This window comes from Nyctibius grandis, assembly GCF_013368605.1.
Source record: "Nyctibius grandis isolate bNycGra1 chromosome W unlocalized genomic scaffold, bNycGra1.pri SUPER_W_unloc_1, whole genome shotgun sequence".
Classification (NCBI taxonomy): Eukaryota; Metazoa; Chordata; class Aves; order Nyctibiiformes; family Nyctibiidae; genus Nyctibius; species Nyctibius grandis.
This window is the reverse complement of record NW_027167472.1, coordinates 7,033,250-7,041,683: the sequence shown is the minus strand read 5'-3', so window position 1 is coordinate 7,041,683 and position 8,434 is coordinate 7,033,250. Positions and strand designations below refer to the sequence as shown.

Genomic DNA, 8,434 nt, shown 5'->3' with positions numbered 1-8,434 from the left:
CCAGGAGCAATTTTAAACACACAGGCTCCTAATTTCTGAGTATACCCGCTCCCAAGACCACCAGGTGAACTCACCCTTGTTGCCGACAATTGGGTGTTGGAGACGGGAGTGCTAGAGTCCCATCTGGGGTGCCAAATTCTGTTGAAGAAAATTGGCAGAGTCCGGGTCTCTAGGTTTGCTGATTCTTTATTGAAGCAACTCAGAGTTGGACCACCACCGCAGTGAATGGTGCCTGACTCAAATTCACTATCGGTTTATATAGAAACTAATCAATAGCTACATCACAAACTTCTCACGAACGTCTGTTAAAATTTCACTAACTATTTCAATTCCTCTTTCTTCATTTGTCAAGAGTCCACAAAAGTCCATTCTTCTCCATTGGTCAGCTGATCTTTATCTTCTGGTTCCATTTCAGCTTCAGTCACCACCCCATCTTTGATGTTCTTGCTGTGATCAGCGTCCCATCTTGATTCGAGTTGACCAGAGTCTGGTTTCCACTGCCAACGTCTCCTAAATATTAACCTAAAATAGCTAAAGTCTATTTAGAACCTTATTTCTACTAATTCTTATTTCTAAGTATTCTATATTCTTTTAAGGTCAAAAAGGTTAACCATACATCCTTTTTACTAGAATCATCAGAAGGTAATACTTCTAGGCCTACTTCTGCTTAGCTACTCATTAAGCTTGACTGATGATTGGTTCAGTCATAGGTCAGGATTATACAAAGGAGCTTTGAGAACAATATTCATGGATTGTGAAAAGCCACCTGTGTTTATTCAGACAGACTTATATTAATTATTCTATTCTTAATTCTATTTCATCTCTATTGATTCTTATTTGCTTAATTCATAAGAACTTCTACAACAATTATGTGAAAATTTCTACAACACTGGCCACACTCTTCCTACTGCACCCCAGGATACCATTGGTCTTCTTGGCCACAAGGGCACATTGTTGACTCATGGTAAACTTCTTGTCCACCAGGACTCCCAGGTCTTTCTCTGCAGAGCTGCTTTCCAGCAGGTCAATCCCCAACCTGTACTGGTGCATGGGGTTATTCCTCCCTAGGTGCAGGACCCTACAGTTGCCTTTGTTGAACTTCATTAGGTTCCTCTCTGCCCAGCTCTCCAGCCTGTCCAGGTCTCGCTGAATGGCAGCACAGCCTTCTGGTGTATCGGCCACTCCTCCCAGTTTTGTGTCATCAGCAAACTTGCTGAGGGTATACTCTGTCCCTTCATCCAGGTCATTGATGAATAAGTTCAACAAGACAAAAATCATACACTTTATATGTAAAGAGGTTGTAAGACATCCTAGGCATAGAAGAACATGGACTCAAAATCACCTGAGAGTATTCCTGAGTTAAAGGCACATACGATGCACTGTGATTTTGCTCCAATTCTTGATTAAAATATGTTCTTGAGGTCCATTTGAAAGACGCTGCACAGTTCAGAATAGGAACAAACCTGCTGGTCACTGGCCTGAAATGGTCTCCCAAAATAATGTGAATTTGTTACGTTAATAGCAATGTTTTAATGCATTAGAAGCATATTTAGAAAAGAATTGGGTAATAAAGCCTAAGTGCTGACAAGAGGCATTGTGCTTTTCAACCAGTTCTGCTATCCAAGATGGCATGTGATGATGCTAAATATATATTTTATTCCTTTATTTGGCAATTGGCCAATTCTTTCGTACCACACTGTGTAGAGGGGTTTTTGGAGCAGAATGGTCATGTAATGAGCCAGAAGTATGAGAGTATGGAGTGAAGGCCTAGCTGCGTGAGAAGATTCATGTAGCTAGTGTCAACAAGCCGACCTTCGAGAGATGAGGAAAAACAGCAGCTGAGCAAACAAGAATTGAGGGAGTAGCCGGTGGGAGCCGAACACGGAGGAGAAGAAACAAGAACTGATGGAGCCAATTAAGGAAGGACCAGTGGCAGAGCAGTGACCAATCAACACATCAAAGAAGAGTATGTTTAGTAATATTAACGAATAGCAATGCACATGCTTACAGCCAGGGAAAGTACAAAATGTATAAAAGGGACAGCTTATGCTTAATAAATGTCTTCACTTTGATTCACATTGGATTTTGTGGAGGCGTGTTCCTTCTCCTCAGATGGTGACCCTGATGAGACGCTGATCGACGGCAAGTTCGGGGAATAGCCCAGAAGGAGGTACACCGGCTGGAGTACGGCTCAGCAGGTCTGAAGACCGGGGCGAGACGGAGGACGACTCGCAAGAAAAGAAAAGAACGTTGCAACGGGACACTTAGTGAGGTGAGCAGCCGGGGGAAAAAGGAGATGGGCCAAAATATTTCTAAAGAAGAAAGTGCGATAGTAAGGCTTCTCCTACATATCCTCTCTAAGAGAGGAGTGAAACATGATGAGCATTTGCTCCGGAGACTGTTAGTTTGGTGTCGAGAGCATGGGTTCCCTTCGGACCCCCAGAGCGCTTTTAAGGTGGACACTTGGGAAGATATTGGAAAGGGTTTATGGGAAGCGATAAGCAGTGGGGAAAAGGAGGCAATAGAACTGGCAACTGCATGGAGGGCTGTTCTTACTGCTCTTCAAGAAATGAAAGCAGAGAGGGCTGTTGCAGCAGGGGCTTTTACGGCTCTGCGTCCAACAGAAGTTAACCCTGGGGCGAGAGGTCTTCGTGTTTTTGGTCAGCCGCCAATACCGGTTTTTTCAAACCCCTCCGCACCACCAGAAGAGCAGGAGAAAATTGAAATACCCCCTAAACCAACAGGGGAGCCCCCTAAACCGGAGGAAATGGAGGTTGATGAGCATCAGCCCGAGCCCACCCCCCCACCCTTCAAGTCTCCGCGAGCCGCCAATCTCGCAAATCGCGCCGAATACGAATATCCCCCTCTGCCCCCGTCGTCTCCCCCATCGCCTGCCGGCGGTCCAGGGAAATTTAAGGATCCAGTGGCTTGGGCGGAAAAATTGTTAGCAAAATTACAAGACCTGGAAAGACAGACGACCTTAACTGAGCGACAGCATAAGGAGGAGCAGAGGAGAGAAGAAGAAAGGGAACGCCTACGCGGGGGGGCCAGGGGGGCCGGGGGGGGTGCTGAGGCGGCTGGGACTAGCCGCATGAGAAACATGGATGGGAATGTTGGTATGCACTCTGTCATGGGGGACGGGGGAGGAGACGATCCGCGATTACGGTGGCGAGGAGTTATACAGAATGCGCTAGTGGAGGGGGAGATTCTGCCCACAGCTTTCCCAGTTATTTTGGGAAATCAGAGAGAACCACCGCGCTGGGTAGGGTTACAGTGGGAGATTGTTAAGGAGGCACGGAAAGCAGTACAACAAAATGGGTTGCATGCACCTTATACCCAAGCATTTATAAATAGTATCTTTATGTCTACGCTTTTAACACCTTTTGATTTTAAGCAATTGATGGCGATGATTTTAACCCCGATGCAGGAACTCTTGTGGCGGACGAGGTGGCATGACGCAGCACAGGCTGCAGCGGTGGAAAACCTGGGGAGGGGAGAGATGCAACATACAGATGGGCTCGTGACCGAGGGGTGGACTAACTATGGACTCTATTGCACAGCAAGCCAAACGGTTAAAACCTTTGTGGTATGGGGGGCGGTGGTTGGAATATAAATATGGGGAGGCCTGGCAAATTGACTATATCACACTCCCTCAAACCCGCCAGGGTAAACGTTATGTGCTTACCATGGTGGAGGCGACCACCGGATGGCTGGAAACATACTCTGTGCCCCATGCCACTGCCCGGATCACTATTCTGGGCCTCGAAAAGCAAATCTTGTGGCGACATGGCACACCAGAGAGAATTGAGTCAGACAATGGGACTCATTTCAAAAACAGTCTCATAGACAACTGGGCCAAAGAGCATGGCATCGAATGGGTATATCACATCCCCTATCATGCACCAGCATCTGGGAAAATTGAACGGTATAATGGGCTGTTAAAAACTACCCTAAAAGCAATGGGGGGTGGAACCTTTAAAAACTGGGATAAGCATTTGGCACAAGCTACCTGGCTAGTTAACACCAGGGGATCTATCAACCGAGCTGGCCCTGCTCAGTCAGACCTTTTACATACAGTAGAAGGAGATAAAGTCCCTGTGGTGCATGAAAGGAATCTATTGGGAAAAACTGTCTGGATTCTTCCTGTAATGGGCAAAGGTAAACCCATTCGTGGGATTGCTTTTGCTCAAGGACCTGGATGTACTTGGTGGGTGATGCTGCAGGATGGTGGAGTCCGATGTGTCCCTGAAGGTGATCTGATCTTGGGTGAGAATACTTAATTCTGAACTGCATGATGTTAATTGCTGCATAATACTAACAGTGTTCATAAGTGTTTTTCAGGTTAAGACAGTGGTGACGAGACCAGAGCTAGCTGCAAGTGGCGTCCAGTAACCTCCTCGAGACTGACATCTTTAACCTGCAACCCGTGGGCACAAACTGTGACAAAGCTCATACCATGTCTCCTGCCCTGAGAGACTCCTAGCCAGATGGAAACCCACAATCCTGAACTAAATGAACTTGATGAACTTTTTTTTTTTTTTGTATAGAGATGAATCATAAACTAATGTTATCTGTATATATTTTAAAATGAAAAGTTAGTGGTGATCTGAGTATGACGTGAATGGTATGGAATAAGGGGTGGAATGTCCTGGTTTGGCCTAAACCAGGCCGATTTTCCTTTCAGTGATTTTTACTTTCAGCTAAGTCTCCTCTAAATAACTGCACTTTCTGAAACTAACTGCATGTTTTTGCAGACAGTGTCTGCTTCCAGGACTGATAACGCTCGAAGTTTGTAGTTATCGCTGAGGCACCGGTAGGGATGTTGTGCAGTAAGGCTCTTGCTGTACTTTTTTCTTAGAGAAACCAAGGTCACCGCTGAATTCCTCACTACTTACAAGTGAAAAGCCGAAGGGGGGTCGCAGCTGCAGGGGGGAGCAGACAGGGCAGGTGACCCAAAATTGACCAACGAGGGTATTCCATCCCATATACGTCATTCTCGGTATAAAGCGGGGGGATCACGAGGGTCTGGCTCCTCTTGCTCCTCTTGCTTTTTCTGCTATGGCCAGTGTCCAAGGAGGACTCCGACTGTTTTCCTGCTGCCCCCGATCCCGATCTGTGCATCCCTGAACCCAGCTCTCGACCGTCGCTAGGCCCAGCCTGGGCCTTCCCGGAGCCTGCCCTGCAGTGCCGGTGGTGACGTTGCCGACATCGGGGGAGCTCGATCTTGGTTTTGTATATATATTTGTATATATTTGATTATTCCAATATTATTATTATACTCTTTTTCGTTATTATAGGTTTATTAAAACTGTTTTAACTTTCCAACCCGTAAGTCTCTCTCCCTTTTCCCTTTCCCTTTCCCTTCGGGTGGGGGGGGAGGGTTAACAGAGAGCGTATGCTGCAGGTTTAATAGCCAGCCCAGCTTTAAACCGTGACAAGCACAAACAGGCGAATCCAGCAAACACGTTCAACGACACATGCGTTCTGCTATTGCAGCCCTGGGCATTCCACAGACGATTAAAACGGACAATGGCCCAGGCTATGTGGCACGCGCCACACAGGACTTTTTCCAACTGTGGGGTATAACACATATAACAGGTGTCCCACATTCACCAACGGGACAAGCTATTGTGGAGCGCATGAATCAAACTCTGAAACACCTTTTACAAAAACAAAAAGGGGGAGAGCCAGGGCTATCTCCTCCTGACAGGTTGTGTAAAGCGCTTTATGTACTAAACTTTTTACGCTTGCCACAGGACTACTCTGTACCTCCAGCAGTAAAACATGGTGCAGGGTTAAAGGGAGGTATGGAGGCTTTTCAGAAAGAACAGGAACAAGCCAAAGTGATGGTAAAAAATGGGGTGACTGGTGTGTGGGAAGGTCCAATGAAATTAATAACGTTGGGTCGAGGGTATGCATGTGTCGTTACAGATACAGGAGCCAAATGGGTACCAGCTAAGTGGGTGAAGCCGTGGCTACAAAAACAACCTGAACTACAGGAGCCAACTCAGGATCTGCCTCGGAACACTGACCTCTCGAGAGATCCAGTGCCCTGACTGCGGGAAGTGTGAAAAAAGGTTTGCGTGGGAGGTATAGAAAAGGGAGCAAAAGGCGCAGTCATGATGAAGCAAGGGGTTGTTTTTTCTGTGTTAAGCCTGCTTTGGATCCTGGACCTGACAAAAGGTCATCAACCGATAGTCCTTCCACCTACACCATGGAAGGGGAGTCACAACGTTTGGGTGACTCTGATGTGGAGCTTGAACCAGACGCAGTTTTGTGCCTCCTTAGCTCAGCCTGAACAACCCTTTCATACATGTCTAGTGGGGGTCCCCTTAAACAGATCTGAAAGTAAGGAGATAGTGGCAGGGTTGAATGTGCTGAAACAGAGCCTCTGTGAGAATGCAATGAAATGTGGCGAACATTGGGATTTATGGGACGATAGCTTGCCTCTCAGTCCCTTAGAGCCCCAAGAACTTGACATCCTAGGAACTTTAGAGGCAGAATCTTGTGTGTTTTTCAATTACACAGAGGGATCAAACATTTATCAGAACGACATAAAGAGATTACAAAATGTCACACCCAGTAATCCATTGTGGCAAAATGAATCTATCTGGTGTGCAAACGTAGGGCGCAGTCGAACAGAGCCAGCACCGAATTTGGCCATGCCTAGAAAATTACCAGAAGGTTTATTCCTAATTTGTGGAGATAGGGCTTGGCCAGGGCTGCCCAGTAAAAAACTGGGAGGTCCGTGTACCATAGGTAAATTAAGCTTACTAATGCCTACACGAAAGGTCATATTAAACCACACTAACCTACACAAGATTAAAAGAAGTGTCACTACCTTAGGGAAAGAATGTAAAGATGAGGTAGAACTATGGTCTAGGACCAAAGTAGTTCTTTCTTCTATTTTTGCACCGGGTGTGGCTGCTGCACAAGGACTAACACAATTGCGAAATTTAGCTTGCTGGGTTGCAAAAAGAGCTGATCAAACTTCTAGAATTTTAGGAACATTAGCCAATGATGTAGATAGTATCCGACATGCTACCTTACAAAATAGAGCTGCTATGGATTTTTTATTATTAGTGCACGGTCACGGATGTCAGGAGTTTGATGGGATGTGTTGCATGGATCTGAACGATCATTCCAGGTCAATTCATAAGCAGATCAAAGAGCTCATGGATGCCACACAGAAAATACGGGAACAGCATGGGTTCCTGGATGACTGGTTGGGTAATTTGGGAATTGGAGGGTGGCTGGTCGGATTGATTAAAATGCTATTGATGGGATTGTTTGTGATTTGTATTATCATCCTTGTATTACCGTGTTTATTCTCCTGCTTGCAAAGGGCCCTGCAGCGGACAATAAACACGGCCTTTCTGGCTCAAGAAAAGAAAGGGGGAATTGTAGAGGGGTTTTTGGAGCAGAATGGTCATGTAATGAGCCAGAAGTATGAGAGTATGGAGTGAAGGCCTAGCTGCGTGAGAAGATTCATGTAGCTAGTGTCAACAAGCCGACCTTCGAGAGATGAGGAAAAACAGCAGCTGAGCAAACAAGAATTGAGGGAGTAGCCGGTGGGAGCCGAACACGGAGGAGAAGAAACAAGAACTGATGGAGCCAATTAAGGAAGGACCAGTGGCAGAGCAGTGACCAATCAACACATCAAAGAAGAGTATGTTTAGTAATATTAACGAATAGCAATGCACATGCTTACAGCCAGGGAAAGTACAAAATGTATAAAAGGGACAGCTTATGCTTAATAAATGTCTTCACTTTGATTCACATTGGATTTTGTGGAGGCGTGTTCCTTCTCCTCAACACTGCACAGAAGGGGGGGCAAGTTGTTTGCCCAGAGAAGTTGTGGATGCCCCCTCCCTGGAAATGTTCAAGGCCAGGTTGGATGGGGCTTTGAGCAACCTGGTCTAGAGGAAAGGTGTCCCTGCCTGTGGCAGGGGGGTTGGAACTAGATGATCTTTAAGGTGCCTTCCAACCCAAACCATACCATGATTCTATGAAGTATTGCATGGCTTATTTACCGGATTTATGTTTATGTTGTAGTGACATTTACAGTTAGCAACAAGTTCAAATAAAAGCCACTACCTGTCAGAGGTTTTGTTGCCATGCTAGTGATGTAACACAGAGCATCTCTGTAGAGTGATTACAAAAGGATAGATCAAGAATACACTCTAAAAAAAACGTATTAATTCTGTTTCCACTTTAATGGTAGAACCCAGCACTGTTTCAGTCTACCCATCATGGTAGGTGTGTGTCACGGTTTAAAGCTGGGCTGGCTATTAACCAGGTGCCAGATGCTCTCTGTTAACCCTCTCCCCCCCCCCAAGGGAAAGGGAAAAGGGAGAGAGACTTATGGGTTGGAAAGTTAAAACAGTTTTAATAAACTATAATAATGAAAAAGAGTATAATAACAATAATAATA

At 45.8% G+C, this 8,434-nt stretch overlaps 1 long non-coding RNA gene across 1 annotated transcript; it reads left to right on the top strand.

The window, feature by feature from the left end:
• Positions 1-2,185: 2,185 nt before the first annotated feature.
• LOC137677118 (uncharacterized) lies at positions 2,186-7,738 on the top strand. Its single transcript, XR_011050218.1, has 3 exons — positions 2,186-2,272; positions 5,932-6,077; positions 7,346-7,738. It is a non-coding gene; the product is annotated as an uncharacterized lncRNA (long non-coding RNA).
• The last annotated feature ends 696 nt before the right edge of the window (positions 7,739-8,434 follow it).